The 24640-nt window shown below is 40.8% G+C and overlaps 1 long non-coding RNA gene across 1 annotated transcript in view; it reads left to right on the forward strand.

Annotated features, from left to right (window-relative positions):
- Positions 1 to 17408, forward strand: part of LOC141164126 (uncharacterized) — a 277462-nt gene extending 260054 nt beyond the window's left edge. Inside the window, exon 3 of the long non-coding RNA XR_012250836.1 lies at positions 16270 to 17408. This is a non-coding gene — a long non-coding RNA (uncharacterized lncRNA). The remainder of the gene's footprint in view (positions 1 to 16269) is intronic.
- Positions 17409 to 24640: the final 7232 nt, after the last annotated feature.

The raw sequence follows: 24640 nt of genomic DNA on the forward strand, positions 1-24640 counted from the left end.
TGGGGCCCATTATACTGTATGGAGGACTATGTGGGGCCCATTATACTGTATGGAGCGCTGTGTGGGGCCCTAATATACTATACAGAGCGCTGTGTGGGGCTCCGTTATACTATACGGAGCACTGTGTGGGGCCCCGTTATACCGTATGGAGTACTGTGTGGGGCCCCGTTATACTGTATGGAGCTCTGTGTGGGGCCCCGTTACACTACATGGAGGCTGTGTGGGGCCCAGCTACACTGTGTGGAGCGTTGTGTGAGGCCCCGTTATACTATACAGAGCGCTGTGTGGGGCCCCGTTATACTGTATGGTGCGCTGTGTGGAGCCCCGTTATACTGTAAGGAGTGCTGTGTAGGGCCTCGTTATACTGTATGGAGGACTTTGTGGGGCTCTTTATACTATATGGAGTGCGGTGTGGGGCCCATTATACTATATAGAGGACTAGGTGGGGCCATTATTCTGTATGGAGGACTATGTGGGGCCCATTATACTGCATGGAGGACTATGTGGGGCCCATTATACTGTATGGAATGCTGTGTGGGGCCCCATTACACTGTAGGGAGTGCTGTGTGGGGCCCCGTTATACTGTATGGAGTGCTGTGTGGGGCCCCGTTATACTGTACAGAGCGCTGTGTGGGGCCCTGTTATACTGTGTGGAGCACTGTGTGGGGCCATGTTATACTGTGTGGAGCACTGTGTGGGGCCCTGTTATACTGTGTGGAGCACTGTGTGTGGCCCCGTTATGCTGTATGGAGCGCTCTGTGGGGCCCCGTTATACTATACGGAGTGCTGTGTGGGGCCCTGTTATACTGTGTGGAGCGTTGTGTGGGGCCCCGTTATACAATACGGAGTGCTGTGTGGGGCCCCGTTATACTGTATGGAGTGCTGTGTGGGGCCCCGTTATACTGCATGGAGCGCTGTGTGGGGCCCCGTTATACAGTAAGGAGTGCTGTGTAGGGCCTCGTTATACTGTATGGAGCACTATGTGGGGCCCTTTATACTGTATGGAGTGCGGTGTGGGGCCCATTATACTGTATGGAGGACTATGTGGGGTCCATTATACTGTATGGAGGACTATGTGGGGCCATTATTCTGTATGGAGGACTATGTGGGGCCCATTATACTATATGGAGGATTATGTGGGGCCCATTATACTGTATGGAGGACTATGTGGGCCCATTATACTGTATGGAGGACTATGTGGGGCCCACTATACTGTATGGAGGACTAAGTGGGGCCCATTATACTGTATGGAGCTCTGTGTGGGGCCCTGATATACTATACAGAGCGCTGTGTGGGGCCCCGTTATACTATACGGAGCACTGTGTGGGGCCCCGTTATACTGTATGGAGTGCTGTGTGGGGCCCCATTATATTACATATTTAAATTAGGCCATATACTTTTTACTGATCTTACATAACATATTATATTATTCTAAAATGTATTAATTAAAATGTACATTGTTTGTGGGACAACTCTTTAAGCTTGTTTTCATATGAAAATGTTCATCGTTTTATTTGATGATGAGGAAAAACTTCCTCAATTGTAGACTTTTTTCTTAAATAAATATCAAGGTTGGCCCGCGACTCTGTCCACGCTTTTAATTTTGGCCCCCTGTGTGTGTGAGTTTTACATCCCTGACGTTGAGAAATTGGAGACAATTCCAGTTGCCACTTCAAACCTTCTTTTAGAAGGAGGAAGGGTACAGATGTTTTGCTTTTTCTTTCCTCCAAAAAATAAAAATAAAAGCTGTTAATACAAAATGTAAAATTTCTAACACAAAATGTTGTCATTAAAAATACAAATAATTCAACAAAAATGAGCTTTCATATGGCGGCATAAATAGAAAAATTTGAAAAATTTCACTCTTGAAATCCAGAGTATTGATTATTTTGAGGCAATGTCTCAACTTTATAATCTTACAGTCTGCGTCAGGGTTGTCAGGTCTAGGAATTCCTGGACAGTCCGTAAAAATAGGGCAATTTATTCCTGTGTCTTTAAAAACAAAATGTGACGTGACCGTGATTTCTTTGAAGCTGGAGAAATTTATACTGATTATTATGATTGTACTTATTATTTTAGAGTTCACAATATAAATGGAGCTAATGTCTTCATATCAGAATTATGGGCTCTAGAATTGGTGTGAATTGATTCATACACCCTACTCCATCGGCCACGATAGTGGTAGAGAAGCGCCTCTTACCCTCTTACCTGACAGTGTACATGGCTTATCCTTTGATTAGCCGGCCTGGCATGATGTCACTTATGCGTTATGTTGCAGCAATCACTTTGCGCCATGCCGTACATATACCAGATTTCTTATGGACCATTATATGCCCTTGTTTATTATTTAGATATTTTGCCTATTATTCTGTTTCTGGATGTGGCCCTTGTCCTGCATCTTAGTGCATGGTTCTCAGATATATATTGGTTTATTTTATTTATTAAAAGAAATAAATAAATTATTAAATATCTCAGAAACTAGAGCCAATCTGGCAAAATCAAAGTCATATTTTTAATCAGCACCATAAATGTAATATGAAGCAGTTCAGACATCGTTGACATCAAAATCACTGTATACCGGTGTTATGTAACAGTGCCATACAGGTTGTCTGTAGGAAAAAAACATAGACAGAAACATAATAGGCAAATACCCTGCAATAAATACATAAACAGTAATAGTGCATGAAAATAATGTAGGGTACTTAGTTAACATAATTTTGATCAAAATCATATTGCGCTCAAGAGGGTGCCAACCTCCGCTGTCAGGTAGGGCGAGATTATTAGGGCATTACCAGGGTCAGGCAGTCAGTTGTTTTTGTGGTGGTCAATTATGTATCGATACATTTTTATTTTTATCTTCACAGTTTTTTTCTGCTATTTGGGCTAATTAAGACAATTTTTTAATGAATTTATTAAATGTTATATTTTAATGGGTAATGGGTATTTTCCTTGCTAACTAAGTACACTAGATTATTTTCATGCACTATTGCTGTTTCTTTGCAGGGTATTTACATATTATGTTTCTGTCTTTGTTTTTTTCCTGTTTCGTGGCCATGTATGAACATGCTCTTACATGCTGCATGCACTCCAGTTTATATTCCAGTTCATTTCTTTAGTTTTTTTCAGGTTGTCTGTAGGGTTTGATCCAACAAAAGAACACGACTAAAGAGTAGAGATGAGCAGATAGACTTCAAGTCAAATGTCACAATTTTTGCGAATTCAAACAATTTGTGAGGATTGCAAAAATAAAAAAAAATGCCCAACTCCAACTAAGATAGTTCTGATCTCTAGTAGAGAGCTGAGCAGCAAAAGTGCGAGACTCAATAAAATCCCATACTTCAGAGTGCATGTCTTCTCTAATTGCAGTTGATTTTCCTCTTATTCTCCACCTGGCCTCGACCTTCTATCCTATTTTATTCTGCAGACGTCTTTGGCTCCTCGTCTATGTAGCACATTCCTACCCTCTGGCAGCACATCTCTTCCCCTTATTGGCAGGACAAACCATGGCTTTTTGGCAGAGCGCAAACACAAATGTTGTGAATGCCACAGTAACCTGTTAAAATGTCAGCCATTACGTGACAGTGTTCACACCATAACCCCTGTACGGGAGGAAGACAACTGCAGCTAAGAAATTATTAAAATCATTGTATCACTATTGAAAGGGGTGATCAACACCCAGAATCATGGTATTGGCCTTCAGATCCTGATTGTGTGCCCCCAGAGCCAGTATATTAGCTGTCAGGTCGTACCATGTCATAATTATACCATCAGAACTTCCCTTACTGTAGTTTAGGGTATCTCATTACTAAGCATAAGGTCACACAAGCAATTAAACCACTATCTTTTAAGGGCACTGGATAATTGCTAGAAGACTAATGCTAAGTAATTATGAATGACTTAAAACCAGCAATTTTAGAAAGTATGGATTTTGGTTACAAAACTTAATACATCATTATGTGCTAGTGGTTTACTTAATAACCTGTATGAATAAAGCTTAGTGACATTAAATGTGCAAATGCTCATATTACTACACTAATCAGAGGTTTTTCCCGGATGATCTTTTCATACTATATTGGTGTCAAAGTTTTATACAGTTTGCATGATCATATAAAGAGATAGATAGCTACTGTAGATAGATAGATAGATAGATCATAGATAGATAGATAGATAGATAGATAGATAGATAGATGACATATAGATAGATTGATAGATAGATACTGTAGATAGAAAAATAGATAGATAAATGATAGATAGACAAATAGATTATAGATAGATAGATACTGTAGATAGCTAGATAGATGATAGATAGATAGATAGATACTGTAGATAGATAGATGATAGCTAGATAGATATGGATAAATGGATAATAGATAGATAATAAATGAATAGATAGATATAGATAGATAGATAATAGATATATTAGAGATGAATAGATAGCTATAGATGCAAGCTATAAGGAAGGCCCTAAGAATGGCCTCAAATAAAAAACACAGAAACCCAAACAACCCCACTCTGAGAGAAGCCTACCTCACCATACAGCAAAATTACAAATCCATCCTCAAAAAGAAAAGCAAAACCACATTTCCACCAAACTCCTCCAACTCCAAGATACCCTTGAAAACAACAGCTTTTGGTAACTATGGAACCACCTAGGATCCAACCGAAAAAGCAAGAACCCCCACATCTGGCTCCAGTGCTTCAAGGACCTTTACAAAGACATCCCAAGTGAAGACCTGAACCCGGCACAAATAGAGCTTGTAAACAAACTGAAGGATATAGAGGAAAAATTCAAAGACTTCGAAAACCTTTTTGACACACCAATTGCATTGCCAGAAATAACAGAAAGGATCACACTGATAAAAGGTAAAAAAGCCAGTGGCCCACATTGGATCCTCCCATCCTGAAATACAGCAAGACTATTCAATATTGTACTGCAGGCTTGCTATTTTCCCAAAAACCCGAACCAAGGACTCATAACCCCGATACACATAAACGGGGACAAGTACGACCCAGCAAACTACCGGGGAATATGTGTCAGCAGTAACCTGGGGAAACTCTGCAACTGATTCCTGAATAAAAGGATACACACCTTCCTCACCCAACACAACATACTCAGCAAAAGCCAAGCAGGCTTCATGCCAAACCACCACACCACCGACCACATCTACACCCTGCACATCCTCATCAAGAACCACGTCCACAATACAAAGCATGGGAGGATCTGTGGAGACATGGGGACTTCCGTGGGCGTAATACTACTCAGACAACACAGGGTGAGGGCAAAACAATGTGGCAATACTTTATTGAACCACAAAGCGGACAATAAACACATAGAAGCTACCCATCCCAGCAAATACCCAAATAGTACAATATTACACAGTCCTCACCCTTCCGCTGGCCCACCTGGGATAGAACAGCTGCGACTTTGGAACTTCCAGGGCCAACTACCTCAACCAATGGCTCCCTGCTTCTGGAGGGCACCCACAGAGAGAAGGTAGTGGCAAGCTTAGGAAGCTAGCAGTTCATCAAGGTACAATGCCAGGAGAACCAAGTGTCCCACTCTGGCCTCTCTGAGTGCTCTCATGGGGCCAGATGACCGGCTGGTCCCAATCTGGCTTCTCCGATTGTCTCCATGGGTTCCAGGTGACTTGAGGGTCCCAATTAGCAACCCCAAACACCCCAACCAAGGACTCATAACCCAGATACACAAAAACGGCGACAAGTACGACCCAGCAGTAACCTGGGGAAACTCTTCAACTGAGTCCTGAATAAGTGGATACTCACCTTCCTCACCCAACACAACATACTCAGCAAAAGCCATGTCTCCATGGGTTCCAGGTGACTGGAGGGTCCCACCTGGCAACCCCAACCAACATATCCATGGGGTCAGGTGACTTCATCCCACACTTATATAGCACCATTAATTCCTCAGTGCTTTACAGACATTATCTGCACTTTCCCCATTGAGGCTCACAGTCTAAGTTCTCTATCTGTATGTCTTTGGAGTGTGGGAGGAAACCAGAGAACCCGGACAAAACCCACGCAAACATGGGGAGAACATACAAACTCCTTGCAGATGTTGTGCTTGGTGGGATTTGAACACAGAACATCAGCACTGCAAGGCTGCAGTGCTAACCAGTGAGCCACCGTGCTGCCCTTTATTTTCATCCAGTGGCCTGACACAAAACCTTAACTCTGAAGCTGGATCAAGAGAAACCCCAAAACCCTTGAAAAAACAAGATTGCCACATAGAAAAGGGGTCAGTCATTTCATCAATTAAAGTTTTTAAAACAAAGTTTATAGTGTGCCTGAGGCTGAAATGTCATATACAAATATGAGTGAATCTCTGGAAATTAATTTCAGACAGATTAACTGAAATTGGCCTGTAGATTCAATTTGGTCAGAAAAAATTGTGCTCCGATTGGCATTTATTAAGTTCTGAGAACTATCCAGACCCCAAATTATAATAAACGGAGGGGTGGTAATAATCAATAAAACATTATACTCGCCACTTCCAGGCCCTCACCCTCAGCTGCAGGCACAGCTTTGAGAATCCTCTTCTCCACTCTCAGAGAGGAGGAGGAGGTGGCATAAAGGGTCATGTGAGGACCTAGAAGGGGTTGGTACTGAGTATATACAGTGAAGGAAATAATTATTTGATCCCTTGCTGTTTTTGTAAATTTGCCCACTGACAAAGACATGAACAGTCTATAATTTTAAAGGTTAATTTTAACAATGAGAGATAGAATATGCAAAAAAATAAAAAAAATCATATTGTATAAATTAGATAAATTTATTTGCATTTTGCAGTGAGAAATAAATATTTGATCCCCTACAAACCATTATGAGTTCTGGCTCTTACAGACCAGTTAGATGCTCATGTACCGTAAAATTCTGAGTGACAACCTCCTTCCCTCCGCCAGGACATTAAAAATGGGTCGTGGCTGGGTCTTCCAGCAAGACAATGACCCAAAACATACAGCCAAGGCAACAAAGGAGTGGCTCAAAAAAAGCACATTAAGGTCATGAAGTGGCCTAGCCAGTCTCCAGACCTTAATCCCATAGAAAACTTATGGAGGAAGTTGAAGCTCCGAGTTGCCAAACGACAGCCTCAAAATCTTAATGGTTTTGAGATGATCTGCAAAGAGGAGTGGACCAAAATTCCTCCTGACATGTGCACAACCCTCATCATCAGCTACAAAAAAAGTCTGACTGCTGTGCTTGCCAACAAGGGTTTTGCCACCAAGTATTAAGTGTTGGTTGCCAGAGGGATCAAATACTTATTTCACAGTGCAAAATGCAAATAAATGTATCTAATTTATACAACGGTATTTTCTTGATTCTTTTGGGGATATTCTATTTCTGAATGTTAAAATTAACCTACCCTTAAAATTATAGACTGTTCATGTCTTTGTCAGTGGGCAAACTTACAAAATCAGCAAGGGATCAAATACTTATTTCCTTCACTCTATAGTATATTATTTAGATTTTTTTATCCCTCAAAAGAATGCAGCGAAATGACACTTGTTTAATGGCCATTTGTGTGAACTGAATCTCTCCATCTGTAATTTACATACAATTAGCATAGTATTTTCTATATGTGAAACTCAATTTGTGATACAAGAATTAAAGGGAGTGGTTGAATTGTCACCAATTTAGCTCAATAGGAACACTCCGGTGCTTCGTAATTATCTTCAAGAGATGAGCAATATATCTAAATAAATAAGTATAGAGATAAATTCATGCCACATCCAATTCTGAAGATCCAGCTCTCAATCAGTCAGAGTGACAAGTGGAGCTATGGGAGGCATCTTATACAGTTGTCTAACTAATTCCTGCGGTATCTTGTGCCAATCCCTGGGATCTCAGAGTGAATTACAATCTAGGGAACCGACATCGTTCATTGTGTCATTCTATGCTTTCTGGAAAAAGATGTCCATGGTATCTGCCCTGCTCACTATGTGCAGATACCTTCTCTCTGCAGTAAAAGCTTATTAGCCTTTTTATTATCGTGTGTGATATCAAGGATGGAATTTAGTCTAAAGAGGAACAATCCAACAAACACAACATGCAAAATCCAAAAGAGATCCTCATGACATGGGTCGTTAATTGTGAATTGTCCGAGGCGCAGAATTGCTCAGCTGTTGGATGTTAAAATAATTTGTTGTTGTAGACTCTTTACATATTACAAAAAAATCTGATATTGACAGTGCTCAGACCCGATGTGCTTAAAATCAGGAGCGGACATAGATAAAACACATTTTTTAGGTCTTGTTGACATACAGTATAAGGGCCTATGCCGACAAAGACATAAACATAAGCCTGCAGCTGCGCTCCAGTATAAGTAAAGTTCAAAGAGTTGTTCACGAAATTAATTTCACTCGATTTGACTGGTAGATTTAATTTGGTTCAGATTGAAATTTTACTGTTAAAAATCAATTATTTTGCTCTCAAGCATCTCTAGCCTCCAAAGCATACAAAAAGAACACCTGTTTAAGGCTATCACCTGTCTTCTGCTGCAGCTCCCCCAATCCTATGAGTCAAGATGTATATGACTCCTCCCAAAATTATCATGGTAGGCCAATCACTGGCTTCAGCACCAGAAGAACTAGCGACCAGCGCAAAGGGCCTGAGAGCAGCAGTAGCAGAGGTGAAAGTCTAGAACAGGTGAGAATAATGTATTTTATTATTTTAACCCATTCTCAGTTTTCAAAACAATCCAGCAAAATGGTTGCCGGATGACTTTAAGATTCACAGTTTTTTTGGTAAATTTTGGTAAATTCCTAATAAATTTGATTTGGTATGGATCAATTTACTCATTTCTATCTGATTCTAAGAACAACTTGGTCTAAATCCCCAATGTGAATGGGGATGGGGTTGCTCTTGCATGACCATTGCTCTATATGTTTCTATGGCTCTATCTCAGCGGTAATGCTCATCCTTGACAATTGTTTTAATAAACAAATGCTCTAGTGGGGCAACTCATTATATTATTTTAATCTATTGAAAAAAGAATACAACCAAGAAAGGAAAAAAATGACATCACAACCAGTTTTTGCCTTTATGACAGACCATTTATTTTTCACTTTGTATAGTCATGTTCCAGGAGCCATAACATTTTTATATTTTTGACAACATAGTCATCTGAAACATGAAGTAAAGAAGAAAATAGCCTTGGACGCATTGGGCTGGGGACGTCCAGATGGAAAACAAAATGGATCCATCAGGATTTATTGTAATACATGTTTTATTAATATAAAGTACTCAAAACTCTAAAAACAACAATCAGGCATAAAGTGGGAGGTAAAAAATCCAAGCAACATGTTTCAAGGTAAGACCAGAGTCTTCATCAGGCAGAATAAAACCTAGTCCTTGGTTGTAATATACAGTGGTTGCCAAAAGTATTGGCACACCTGCAAATCTGTCAGATAATACTCAGTTTCTTCCTGAAAATTATTGCAATCATAAATTCTTTGGTCTTATTATCTTCATTTAATTAGCTTGCAAGGAAAAAACACAAAAGAGAATGAAGCAAAAATCAAATCATTGATAATTTCACACAAAACTCCAAAAATGGGCCATCCAAAAGTATTGGCACCCTCAGCCTTATACTGTACTTGGTTGCACAACCTTTAGCCAAAATAACTGCGAACAACCACTTCCGGTAACCATCAATGAGTTTCTTACAATGCTCTGCTGGAATTGTAGACCATTCTTCTTTGGCAAACTGCTCCAGGTCCCTGATATTTGAAGGGTGCCTTCTCCAAACTGCCATTTTGAGATCTCTCCACAGGTGTTCTATGGGATTCAGGTCTGGACTCATTGCTGGCCACCTTAGAAGTCTCCAGTGCTTTCTCTCAAACCATTTTATAGTGCTTTTGGAAGTGTGTTTTGGGTCATTGTCCTGCTGGAAGACCCATGACCTCTGAGGGAGACCCAGCTTTCTCACACTGGGCCCTACATTATGCTGCAAAATTTGTTGGTAGTCTTCATACTTCATAATGCCATTCACATGGTCAAGCAGTCCAGTGCCTGAGGCAGCAAAGCAACCCCAAAACATCAGGGAACCTCCGCCATGTTTGACTGTAGGGACCGTGTTCTTTTCTTTAAATGCCTCTTTTTTTTCCAGTACACTCTATGTTGATGCTTTTTCCCAAAAAGCTCTACTTTTGTCTCATCTGACCAGAGAACATTCTTCCAAAACGTTTTAGGCTTTCTCAGGTAAGTTTTGGCAAACTCCTGCCTGGCTTTTTTATATCTCGGGGTAAGAAGTGGGGTCTTCCTGGGTATCCTACCATACAGTCCCTTTTCATTCAGACACCGACGGATAGTACGGGTTGACACTGTTGTACCCTCGGACTGCAGGGCAGCTTGAACTTGTTTGGATGTTACTCGAGGTTCTTTATCTACCATCCGCACAATCTTGCATTGAAATCTCTCGTCAATTTTTCTTTTCCGTCCACATCTAGGGAGGTTAGCCACAGTGCCATGGGCTTCAAACTTCTTGATGACACTGCGCACGGAAGACACAGGAACATTCAGGTCTTTGGAGATGGACTTGTAGCCTTGAGATTGCTCATGCTTCCTCACAATTTGGTTTCTCAAGTCCTCAGACAGTTCTTTGGTCTTCTTTCTTTTCTCCATGCTCAATGTGGTACACACAAGGACACAGGACAGAGGTTGAGTCAACTTTAATCCATGTTAACTGGCTGCAAGTGTGATTTAGTTATTGCCAACACCTGTTAGGTGCCACAGGTAAGTTACAGGTGCTGTTAATTACACGAATTAGAGAAGCATCACATGATTTTTCAAACAGTGCCAATACTTTTGTCCACCCCCTTTTTTAGGTTTGGTGTGGAATTATATCCAATTTGGCTTTAGGACAATTCTTTTTGTGTTTTTTCATTGAAGACAAATTAAATGAAGAGAATAATACCAAAGAATTTGTGATTGCAATCATTTTCAGGAAGAAACTGAGTATTATCTGACAGAATTGCAGGGGTGCCAATACTTTTGGCCACCACTGTATACACTAGGAAGGCAGGAAGTTTGTTAGGTGCAATGACCCCTGACCTCATAAAAAATTGCAAAAACAAAAATAATATAAAAAGTGATTTAAGGAAACTTAAATCAAGCATAAAACACAAAGATATGTAACAATCAGAATAACAAAGAGGCAGTAAAAAACATAGTGTTTGTACCTATACAGAGAGTTGGGCCCAGCATATTAAAAGGGAAGGGCTGTGAATGGCTTGTGTAGGGCAGGTGATTGGGATAGCACTGTATGTCAAAGGGGTTGTTATGGATAAAAGCTCTTCTGTTGAAGACCAAAACTTAGTTCTTTTAGCAACCAGATGGTCATACATAGGGTGTAGTCAGACAGCTGTATAAATTGGGCCGAGATCACACCACAATGCACGGACTGGCTGGTGGCTCTCCTGACCTGATAGTGACAACTGCATATACAGTATTTCTATTCAGCTGTCACGCTCACTGTGCACTGCAGTTCAATCTCGGTCTGATTTATACGGGTGTCTGACTGTGCCCATACAGATATAAACTCACACTACCTCACATATACATATAAATAATATGGATAAAATCATGATAATCAATTGTCTGACTATTTACATTTCTATCACTATTTACATTTCTATTCTAAGCTGTTCGGCTGCAAAGGCATGAATCTATATGTCCAATACGCCTGACTCACTTTTGCCTAAGTTTTAAAAACCTGTTACTGCTGATAGAATAGTGTTCAATAGGAGTAATGAAAATACCACTAAAATCACAATTGTGAAAAAGTGCACAATGCCGGGCACACTATGGTTGAGAACACCACTGTTCACATTGGACCTATGCTTGCTGATGTGACATCTTAATGCCTTAATGGTGTGTCCTAGAAACTGCATTCCACAGAGCAATGCAACAAATAAACCACAAAATCTGATCCACAGGATTTGGGTTATATTAAATGTGTCTTGTGTAATAAGTGAAGAAAAAATGATTACTCTATGAGTCAGATTATTACAACATTAACAGAGTTTCTTATCACACCTGACAGCCGCATTTAGGGGGGGCCAGAGATTGTTAAGCATAGGCCTAGGGACCCTAAGATAGTTGGGGGCCAGCAGACTTTTTAAGGTGGTTTAGCATCTATACTGACAAGCAAAAGGGAACAATGTTTTGAATTTTTTACTTTCAGGCTCCATATCTGTCACGGGTGTGTCGCCACGAAGATCGTCACGATTACACAGCCTGACTTCTCGCAGCTGACTTTTTGGTGCTTTGTGTTTTTCGGCAGTGAGGGAGTTAATTCTCTCTCTCTCTGTGCTAGACGAGGTCCAGCCTCGCCCAGCTGCAATCAATGCTGCTGTAGTGAGACTCCTTCAAATGCCTGCTGGTCTGTTAGGGAAGTGTCGGTGAAAGCATTTCATGCAGACTAACAGAGCGGATCGTGGTATTTGGAGTTTCAGAGATAAGTGTATTCGGAGAGTTTTTTCCCTTCCTCGCTTTATCATTTATCTCCTTTCCCGTTGGTGTTCCCTCTGTTGTAGTTGTGTAGTTTTTGTATGCAAGGTGGTTTTGGTTTTTCCCTTGTACTGTCTCGTTCGTCTAAGTACTGTGTGTGGGCATATTATTACTTGTCCCCTTTTGTTGTGATCGGGGTCCTTCTCAGGACTAGATTACTTAGGTGCAGGGATCCTCAGGAGGTAGGGGTTACGCTGGCGGCCTGGACCTCTGTACCTTTAACAGTACCTCCAGGTTGAGGGATTAGTCAGGGCCCCAGCTTAGGGTCAGCTTAGGCCCCCTACCTCCAGTATACAGAGACAGCGTGACAATATCGCATCATCCACTACTGCTTACAACATGAGACTACCATCATTTTACAGACAATCATCTTGGCTATCTCATACATAAATTTGACTTACAACTATTTAGCATATGATTAGCTATGCAAATTCTCATCATGTCATTGCATTGTTACTGTTTTGTTCCTGGTGGGGGAAAAATCTTTTTATTCCTGTTTTCTACAAATTACAACCTGTTCTCACTTTCGCTAATAGCTCAGTGTGTTATTAGTAGAGATGAGCGGTGTTCGACTAGAACTGTTCGCCAATCTCAAATTCGAGCTGTTTTGGGCGGTGTTCGAGTTGTTCGACGAACCCGAACGATTTGCAAAAAATTCGGCTGTTCGAGGTTATGTTCGATAACTGTTCGTGCACCAAAAGCGTGTCCTGCATGTCTGGCGCTATTTAGAGCACCAATCATGCAGGGATTGTCTGCCACTCACTGTAATGCCACAGCCATGGTGGTTGTGGCATTACAGTGATTGCCCAAATCGATGGGAAAAGTGCCAACAGTGAAACATGAAAAGCCGGCAATTCAGCAGCGGCATACACCTGTACCCGACAATTTAGAACCGAAAGAATAGAGCTTCACACATAGATTAGATAGATATAAACATGTCAGCCACATATATACGAAGTACAGTGAAAGTGTTGCTTACTGTACTTGTCATTTAGCGTAAAGGATTTATCAAAAAAAATAATAGTGTTTTCATGCACCGTCTCTTTAAGAAAGCCGGCCGGCAATTCAGCATCTGTACCCGACAATTTATAACAGACAGAATAGAGCTTCACACATAGATTAGATAGATAGAAACATGTCAGCCACATATATACGAAGTACAGTGACAGTGTTGCTTACTGTACTTGTCATTTAGCGTAAAGGATTTATCAAAAAAAATAATAGTGTTTTCATGCACCGTCTCTTTAAAAAAGCCGGCCGGCAATTCAGCAGCGGTACCCGACAATTTATAACAGACAGAATAGAGCTTCACACATAGATTAGATAGATAGAAACATGTCAGTCACATATATATGAAGTACAGTGATAGTGTTGGTTACTGTACTTGTCATTTAGTATTAAAATAAAGGATTTATTATTAAAAAAATTGGCGTGGGGTTCCCCTTAATTTTAGGCTCTAGCGGAGGTTAAGCAGACGGCTGGGGCAGATGTTTGAAGCCTGGGAAGGGGGTAATACCCACGGAGCTTCCCAGGCTACTAATATCAGCCCCCAGCTGAATACATAGCCTTTACTAGCTATTAAAATGGGGGACCCCCCCAAAAAAATGACGTGGGGTCCCCCCTAATTTAATAGCTAGCAAAGGCTAGGCAGACAGCTGGGGGCTGATATTAATAGCCCAGGAAGGGAGCCATGAATATTGGCCCCCTCCCAGGCTAGAAACACCAGCCGTCAGCCGCCCCAGAAATGGCGCATTCATAGGATGCGCCAATTCTGGCACTTAGCCTCGCTCTTCCACGCTGCCCTGGTGCGGTGGCAGGGGGTAATAGGGTTGGGGTTGATGTCAGCTTATAATGCCAGCTGACATCAAGCCCAGGTGAGTTAATGTCCAATGAACTCGGCTCACCTCATGCACGTCACTGACAGCGTGGGAGAATTCTCACACTGAAGCGCTGAGTGCAGGAGAATTCTCCCACGCTGTCAGTGACGTGCAGGAGGTGAGCTGAGTTCATTGGACATGAGCTCACCTTATGCACGTCACAGACAGCGTGGGAAAATTCTCCTGCACTCAGCGCTTCAGCGTGGGAGAATTCTCACACTGAAGCGCTGAGTGCAGGAGAATTCTCCCACGCTGTCAGTGACGTGCAGGAGGTGAGCTGAGTTCATTGGACATGAGCTCACCTTATGCACGTCACTGACAGCGTGGGAAAATTCTCCTGCAATCAGCGCTTCAGCGTGAGAATTTTCCCACGCTGTCAGTGACGTGCATGAGGTGAGCCGAGTTCATTGGACATGAACTCGGCTCATCTGGATGTCGTCACAGAGAGACGCTGAGCAGCGCAAGCAAGCCTGCGCTTCTCAGTGTCTGCGGGATGACAGGCTGGATGGCAGCGTTCTGCTGCGGTCCAGCCTGTTATCTCGATGTAGCAGAGCTGAAGCTGTCGTGGGAACCATGGAAAGGTAAGGATGAGGTTGCTTTATTATTTTTCTTTTATTGCAGGAGATCGTTGGCTTCAGCTGGAATGGGCGTGATGGTAAGTATGGTTTAATTTAGAACAATAAAGAATTGTGTCTTTATTTCAATTAAAGGACTTTATTCTGGGTGTTTGTGTTTTTTTTAACTTTGACTATGGGGTTAGTAATGGGGGTGTCTTATAGACGCCTCTCCATTACTAACCTGGGCTTGATGTCAGCTGGCATTATAAGCTGACATCAACCCCAACCCTATTACCCCCTGCCACCGCACCAGGGCAGCGTGGAAGAGCGAGTCTAAGTGCCAGAATTGGCGCATCCTATGAATGCGCCATTTCTGGGGCGGCTGACGGCTGGTGTTTCTAGCCTGGGAGGGGGCCAATATTCATGGCTCCCTTCCTGGGCTATTAATATCAGCCCCCAGCTGTCTGCCTAGCCTTTGCTAGCTATTAAATTAGGGGGGACCCCACGTCATTTTTTTTGGGGGGTCCCCCATTTTAATAGCTAGTAAAGGCTATGTATTCAGCTGGGGGCTCATATTAGTAGCCTGGGAAGCTCCGTGGGTATTACCCCCTTCCCAGGCTTCAAACATCTGCCCCAGCCGTCTGCTTAACCTCCGCTAGAGCCTAAAATTAAGGGGAACCCCACGCCAATTTTTTTAATAATAAATCCTTTATTTTAATACTAAATGACAAGTACAGTAACCAACACTATCACTGTACTTCATATATATGTGACTGACATGTTTCTATCTATCTAATCTATGTGTGATGCTCTATCTTTCTGTTCTAAATTGTCGGGTACCGCTGCTGAATTGCCGGCCGGCTTTTTTAAAGAGACTGTGCATGAAAACACTAATATTTTTTTTAATAAATCCTTTACACTAAATGACAAGTGCAGTAACCAACACTGTCACTGTGCTTCTTATATGTGTGACTGACATGTTTCTATCTATCTAATCTATGTGTGATGCTCTATTCCTTCTTGTCTAAATTGTCGGGTACCGGTGTATGCCGCTGCTGAATTTGCCGGCCGGCTTTTTTAAAGAGAGTGTCTTCTGAGCAGTTTGTCAGCTTTTGGACACCTTTGCAGGTGTTTTCTATGTGTTTCTATGTGTTTTTGTTTGCCTGCCATTGGTTTTAACGGTGTTCGACGGTGTTCTAAGGTGTTCGACGAACAGTTCGACGAACAGTTCCTCGAACATCCCGGTGTTCGACGAACCGAACCGAACCCGAACACTACGGGGGTGGCTCAACACTAGTTATTAGGTTGATTACCAAGGAAAAGTCACTGATTCGAATCAAGGAGAAGCCAATAAAAGATAAATCGCATCATCCAGCTCATCCAGCCAAAATTGCCAAACTGCATCATGTGAGTGCCATGACAGCTGGAACAATATGAAATGAAGTCCGCCCATCAATTCAAAAGCCAAGAGGTGGACGTCCAGGTAAAATATCAGAGTCAATAAGTCGGCTCATCACAAGGTCTATTAGTTCTGGCGCGACAAACACGGCAGCAGAGGTGGCTCAGATGCTTCGTAATAGTGAGATCACAGACATCCATGCAAGCACTGTGCGATGCACGTTATTCAAGATTCGAATGGTGGACCAAAAACAGGTGAAGAAGCCTCGACTTCAATATCGTCATAAGAAGCGTGTGCTCGAGTTTGCAAAAAAATACAAAAAGTGGACATTAGAATATTTAGGATATGACTAGTTATGCAGATTCTTGTCAAGTCACTGCATTGTTACTGTTTTGCTCCTAAAAATCAAAATTTTAATTTTTAGAATTTTATTAGTATTTTTCTACTGACCCCGGACTTCTTGACTATCCTAAGTCCATGAGTAAAATGTAATGTAAAATCTGTCTTCACTGAATACAGATTTTACTCCTGTGTGGAACTTTTGAAAATGTGAAATCAGTCCAGGTAAGATATATTGCAAAGTTTCTTATTTGTAGGTGTACTATTGATTTCTGAAATAAATAATAGCAGAATAAAGTTACTGTTTAACTCAATTCAGAGGGTCAACATGATTATGGCGATACCAAATTTCTATAGTCTTGTTTAAGTCTTATTAACTTTGTATAATACAACAAACACCCTCTTTAGAAAAATAAAATTATTTGACTTTGGGTTTCTGTATCATGAAAGCCATAAGTTTCACAATTTTATCTAAACGGAGCTGTAAGAGGGCTTATTTTTTGGCGTCATAAGATGTAGTTTTGAATAGTGCCATTTTGTTGTCCATGTAACTGTTTAATCACTTTTTAATAGCATCTCTTTTGTCAGATTTTTGGTAGTGCAAAACAAAAAATATATATTCTGCGAACTGTTCGGAAATTTTATTTTTCACAGAGTTCACTGTGCAATGTAATTGACATGTTAACTTTATTCTGCTGGTTGATATAAATAAGATAAGATAAGATATACTTTATTTATCCCGGAGGAAATTGCGGTATCACAGCAGCAGAACACAGATCTTGAACATGACACATATGATAACATAACATTTGGAATGCTTTATACATTGCTTTTCAGACATTTGTTAAACACCCCCATAGCTGTTGGAACAAACGATCTCCTGTATTTTTCCTTTTTACACCTTAGTTGCATTAGGCGATTGCTGAATGTGCTCTTCTGTTTCGCAAACAGTTCATAAAGCGGGTGTGTGTTGTTGCCCATTATAGCTCTGCACTTCTTAATCCTATCCTCTACCACCTCTTCAAAAGTCCCAAGCTGTAGGCCCACCGTCGCGCTAGCCTTCTTTATAAGTTTGTGAGCTTGTTGGCGTCAGCAACACGCACACTGTTACCCCAGCAAATTATTGCCGCAAAGGTGGCACTAGCCACAATGGATTGGTAGAACACCTCAAGCATTTTGCCACACACATTAAAAGACCTTAACTTCCTTAGGAAGTACAATCTACTCATCCCCTTCTTGTAGACCTTCTCCATGTGGCACTTCCAGTCTAGCTTGCTATCCAGGTAAACCCCCAAATATTTGAAACTGTCCACCATCTCCAAATATGGTGATACCTACCATAATTCATAACTTTTTTTATGCTTTACTATTTTTTTCCACAAGAAAAATCACTTAAACTTTTTAATTTTACTATCTACAGGGTCTTGTTTTTTTTGACTAACAGCGCTATCCATCAAAATGACAGACTGCACTCGTCCGATGAGCCCTAATAATAGCATCAATGATGTTTTTATCATGGTTTTGCTGCTGCAAAATAGCACAAAAATACCCTGCGCGAATATATAATAAATCGGAAAGCCACAACTACTGTATGTCACAAAGTTTGTAATTTAATACTTTTAATGAATAAAGGACATTTGTGTTCTTTTGGTTTCATAAGAACACCGTTTTTGTTTTTGCTGTGGTTTTTGCGCCCCACATTCATCATCATAACATTTTTGTTTTTACATCAGCATAGCTGTCTGAGGTCTTGTTTTCCAAGATGAGCTCTTTCTGCACCATTTAGCCATACACAGAAGTAAATGTTTCATTGATAACATTTTTTATTATGGGTTAATGCATAAAAAATCAATTGTATTATTTTATGCACAATCTTTACTAATCTCCATAAATAATGTGTTCTGTATTGTACAGACAGTTACGGTTACAAGGATACTAAATACAGTATGTCTATGTTTTTAAATGTATTCTAAAAATTCATTTATTGTAATTGTTTTTGCACTATTAGATTTTAGTGATTTTAGTGAAAAAAAAAATCAGATGTATTTTATAATGTACTGTCATATAGAGATATTATCTCTATATACCAGTACACTATGCCTAGAAGCATACATTACTTGGCTTTTACCTTGGCCATTGAGTGGAGTGGCAGGGTTCATTCATGACCACAGATCCATTTTACTAGTCAGAGTCCCAGCAGGGTTATCTTTTCATCAGATATCTGTCTTCTATCCTTATTATAGGTGATACATTTCCTTTGAAAGACAGCTCCAATATGTTAAGAAAAATGCTTAAATATTGCATAAGAATGAAATAATAAAATGTCCATGCAAGGGTAATGGAAAGGATGGCGGCTCATGGATATGGCAAAGCAGTGTGCACAGGCCCTGAGCACCCTCGTACAGATTACCTGTGGGTCATTATTACAGGCCCACAGTTACTTTATGTGCCACCATTTGTGACCTCTGTACTCTCCCATAGTAGCATTGCTTTAGGTGGAGAATACCCCTGTAGTATGACTTACACAATATCATAAGCATATGGAGGCATGGGTCATAGCAGTGCATGGACACTACACTGTGTATCTAAACATAGTGTATCCATAATATGTGCATGTTTATGAGCTCTTGGTTCAAGCCTAGAATAAACTGTTCCTAGTATTAGCATACAATAACAGTAATTTATTTGGTATACCTTAACCCCCCCCCTTACTCTTCAGATAGATGTCAGTTGAACAACAGTTTGGCTGACCCTTTGACTAGCAGTTATCTCATCCGCTTTGTGGAGCTTTCCTGTGTTCTCTATTAGAGAGCAGCTTTGAGACATCTTTGTCAGCTGCTAATCTCTTAGAGAACAAAAGGATCGGCAAACAGAAATCAGACACGCTGGATCCTTATTTCACCTGAAATCAGCTGTAGTGGGAGAGTCAGGGAACACCATAAACATTAGCCCATTGGCCAAACCTGTCAATTTTGGCAGGTATGGCCAATGTTAGTATGTTAGCAACCTGTCATGTTCATGGACCCTTGAGTCTGTGTTTAGTGGGCAACTTCTCTGTCAGGCGAGCCACAGCATACACAACTTTCTCCAGGTGTTTAGGTTCTGTTATCTTGGCTGCTCTCTGTTTAGAATAACACAGGTGTTTTCATTTGTCTGCCCTATCACCTTTCCAGTGTGGCTGTATATTCTGTCCCCCTGCTGGCATTTCCTGCTGGGGATCGCTTCTTTTGGATGTTCAGCCATTCTGCTATAGCTTAAAGCCAGTCAGTGAAATTCCAGCTAGGGTTTATTTCCAAGCTGTTTCTATTTTTTACTTTGCACCTACCTTCTGTTTCTTTTTAAGAAGCAGGTGGCATATAATCAAACAGAACATACTTTATGCTTAATTTTGTATATTGTGATTTACTTTACTTACTCTGGGATCTTTCCTTTTTTCAGCACACTTTCCCTTTTGTAGGTAATTCACATTCTGCTCTGCCCTCTGGTTCTTTAGGAGGAACGTGAAGCAACTCGACAGCCTTTCAGGGAGCGTAGGTCTGAGCGTAGGTCTTCTAGTCTGTGGTTAGGGCTATTTATGATCACGTAGGAACCTTTAGGGTTGCAGGGTCAGGATCTTCAGTCTGTACAGGAACCGGCAGGGTCAGTTGCAGTTTTTAGTTTGTTACCTATTTTCCCGAGTGAAATGCTACTCAATCATAACAGCAACCTAGGCCAAGCAAAAAAAAAATCTTCAATACTTTAAATTATAGGACTACCAAACCAAAGAGACAAATTCTCATAATTATCATAATAAGATGTTTAATACAAAATAATGAAAAAAATGTAACAGCTCCCTATGCATATGAGTTTACACTCTGATAGATGTAATTTCCTGCCTTATTAACTGTGTAATTTATTTAATGTGGCTGTCAACAGAGAAAGGAAGTTTAATGAAGATCAATCAATCGCAGTATTGGCTTACAATACAGTAGTTCAGTTTAAAGTGAGTTTACAGGACTCAGTGATCTGAAAATGTAATCTGATTCTAGAAGAAAAGGATCTACACCTAGCAACAGCTGCTATGATTCATGCCAGATTCATGGAGCGTCGCCTGAAAGCAGTCATGTCTTTTTTAAGAACTTAAAATATATCCCATAGTCTGGTGAAGGTTATTAGTGCAGCAAACAATCTGACTTATACTGTATGGTAATACAAATAAAACAAATATTATAGTGAAATATGCCATGAGTTTACGAAAAAGATGATATCCTAAATGAATAGCAAAATAGAAAAAAATATAAATTAATTATCAATAAAATAACACAACATAATAAATGTAATGTAATACTTGCAATGAAAAGGAAATATGTAAAAACAAAAGGATGAAAAATTAAATATATTCCCCATATTCTTCAGAGGTAAAATAGTGGATGACTTATACCCTAATTTTATCTTTCATATTTAGTTTTGACATGTTTAATTTAAAATTCTATCTCTTATGTAATGTATCTATTATTACATTATTGAATATAACATAAATTGAAAATGTTTTATATAAAAAACCTTAGAAAATAAAAGATAACTCTACTAAGATACTAAGGGTGAGTTTATATATTAAAGGGGTTATACGGCCTTGGGCTACTAGTCCGCAGTCACTGAAGACTTGTGAATCCTCACTGTGCATTGTGAGGATTTTCTGGTGCTGGGACTCAAGAGCCGAGGGCATTTGACCACAAGTATTTGTTTTGCATATAAGCGGTTATGTTCCAACCATATTAGTCCGGCCTCATTTAATGCAAGTGTATTGAGCGAGGCCGGAAACAGTCTAGTCAGTATGTGATCAGAAATATGCAAATCGCATACTTAAGGTTATGGGCCCCCCACTACTGGAGCCGGCACCGGAAAAGCCTTAAAGCGTGCAGTGTGCATGAAATGAGGATTTGCTATTCTTCAGTTACATAGAGCGACTGCAGACTTGAAGCCTAAGGTCGGGCAACCCCTTAATTATTGATAATTTTCTATTATCCTGAAGCCACTTCTTACAGGGCTTTTCTTTTGGTTACATGCCTGGTAAGACTTCTACTGGCATGTAGAAGTAGAACTTCTATGGGCAGTTTGGTGGCTCAGTGGTTAGCACTACAGCCTTGCAGTGCTGGGTTCCTGGGTTCAAATCCCATCAAGGACAACATGTGCAATGAGTTTGTATGTTCTCCCTGTGTTTGCATGGGTTTTCTCTGAGTTCTCCACTTTCCTCCCACACTCCAAAGACATACTGATAAGCAATGTAAATTGTGAGCCCCAATGGGGACAGTGCCAATAATGTATGTGAATTATCAGAATTGTAAAGCGCTATGGAATATGTTGGAGCTATATAAGTAAAAAGATTCTTCTTATTATTATTATTGTAGGATCAGGTCTGAGTAAGTCAATCCAGGTGTGACTAGGAGTGCAGAGCCCCCTGCTCAAAGAATTGGTTAGCGTGGTCTCCAAGAAGTTCTGACCTTCCAAGGACAGACTATCAACAGTCAAGGCTTTGGTCACAAGGTGACCAACTCATGCTGTCTCAACCTAATCCACTGTGTCTTGGAAGTGTGACCGAATAGTGCATCATAAAATCATAAAATTTTGTCTATTGATGAACCAGGCAGAGGGATCTACATTGATGCTTAGTTGTTCCACTGATGAAGACCCTCACTCTTTGGCCAGCTGTGCTGACAGAGTCCTGCTTTGAAGCATCTGAGTTGACTCACTGACCAACCCTTGTGAGTTTCACATTAATAAACTGTTTAAGGATACCTGAGAAGAATGGCATCTCAACAGAGTAAAGGTACATTAAGTCTGTGTGCCCACTATGCGTTTTTTAAGCTTTTCCACAGCAGCAATTGCGCTGCAGAAATGCTTAAAAAACACTTGGTAGAAGGTCCGCCATGTTCCCCAATGATAATCCGCATGTGCTGTGCACATGCTGCGGAAATTTCCACTGCAGATTATCATTCCGTAAAAATCCGCAGCACTACCATTTATTTTGCCGAATCGTGGCTTTTCACCGCCATTGACTTGCATTGGACCGCATGACATCCGCATCACTACATATGCACATGCGGATATCATGCGGTTCAATGTGCGTATGGTACCCGGGTTTGGAAAAGAGGAGACTCTCCTTCAGACCCGGGTACCATAGTACCTGTAAAAAAAAGAATAAAATAAAAAAATAAAAAATATACATTATACTTACCTTCTGATGGCCCCCAGTGTCCTTATCCGATCCGTCCTGGCTTGCTGGCAGCTCGCAATGGTCTAAAAGGACCTGCCATGACATAATTTAGTCATGTGATGGGTCACGTGACCTCCAACGTCAGCGGGTCGCGTGACCCATCACATGACTAAATAACGTCATGGCAGGTCCTTTTAGACCATCGCGAGCTGCCGGCAAGCCAGGATGAATCGGATAAGGACACCGGGGGCCATCAGAAGGTTAGTATAATATTTATTATTTATTTTTTACCATACTTTTACGGTCACACTATATAAATCCATGCCGGTTGTATGAATTTATATAGTGTGACCAAGTTGACAACCTGCATGCGGAAATACATGTGAAAAACTACACTTCCGCTTGTCCCTGGCAGGAAAAACGCATGTAAAATCTGCATGCGTTTTTTCTGCCAGGGAGATGCAGAAACGCTAGGGAAAAATCCGGAGCATTTCTACATCGTGGGCTCATAGCCTTACATTTTTAAAACCACTGTGTGAGTGAACAGTTATTTACTTGGAGATTTTGATCTACTGGATATTTTCACAGGCCTTGTAGACTGCAAGGAAAAAAAAACTCCTTACCACTGAGCATGAAGTAACATTTTTACCGGATTGCCAATTACTTCATGTTTAACAAACAGAGCAGCATATGTTTAGTCCAGAATTTCAGTTTCTTTTGTAAAAAGTCATTGTCATGGTGTCACGCTAGGTATGGTAAGAACCCAGCATATGATGACAGGAAGAGGTGGAAAGCCCAGCAACTAGGAAAAGGGGGAGTGGATACCCCTAAGCAGATCTAACAACACCCTGACTCCCCTATCATCCCTTAATAGGTTCCGCACCTATCGCCGGACAGGGTACCTTAGCCCTGGCTGACCCTAGAGTTAGGCCTTAGGTAGGGAGGGGGAGGGGTGAGCACTAGTCAGCCACACTGCAACTACTGACAAACCGGGGAAACAGACAAGGGGATACACTTAGCTTTGAGAAGACAACAGAGAGATCATAACTACAATCCACAAAGGAACGCAAAGGAGAATTTAGCCGACTGCTAGAATTCCAGACCTGAACAGAGGAATTAACTCTATCACCAGAAACTCTCTGGAGAAAGTGAGTGCATTTAAAGATCCAGCAAGTGAGTGTTAATTAGCAGCAGAAGGTGGAGATCACCGCTGGGTAAAAGAGAGGGAGGGATGATGAAAGGCCAAGCGCAGTGTCTTTCTACAGTGGATCCAGAATGACTGTCTGTCAAACCTGACACATGGGCAGAAAATGAAATTCTTGAAGACAGTGTGGATACAAAACACAATGGATACACTATGAATGCTATATTGTGCAAACTGCATAATAAATTGTCATAAATAATAGAAAAAAGTAGAGTAAATAATACGTTAAATTGATTCCATTTTTAGGACATTATATTTAACCTTTCTTAATAATTTTGAAAAGTGCCTGGAGAAATGGTGTGTTTAAGGGCATCATAAACTTACCAGAGACGCGTACTGAAAGGTAATGGTGTAGATGTTCACCAGCAACATGGTAGCATAAAGAAGAGTTTCTAATACTAACCGTTCCAAAATTCTCATACAACATATGAAGTCATTTAATCAATTTTTATCTACTTACACACTAATAATAAAGTTCCCCAAATGATTTTTGAAAATTCACATAATATTTAGTGTTGAGCGAGCACTAAAATGCTCGGG

Source organism: Phyllobates terribilis, unplaced genomic scaffold (genome assembly GCF_046119375.1).
Source record: "Phyllobates terribilis strain yellow unplaced genomic scaffold, ASM4611937v1 Scaffold_10__3_contigs__length_209671492, whole genome shotgun sequence".
NCBI classification, from domain to species: domain Eukaryota; kingdom Metazoa; phylum Chordata; class Amphibia; order Anura; family Dendrobatidae; genus Phyllobates; species Phyllobates terribilis.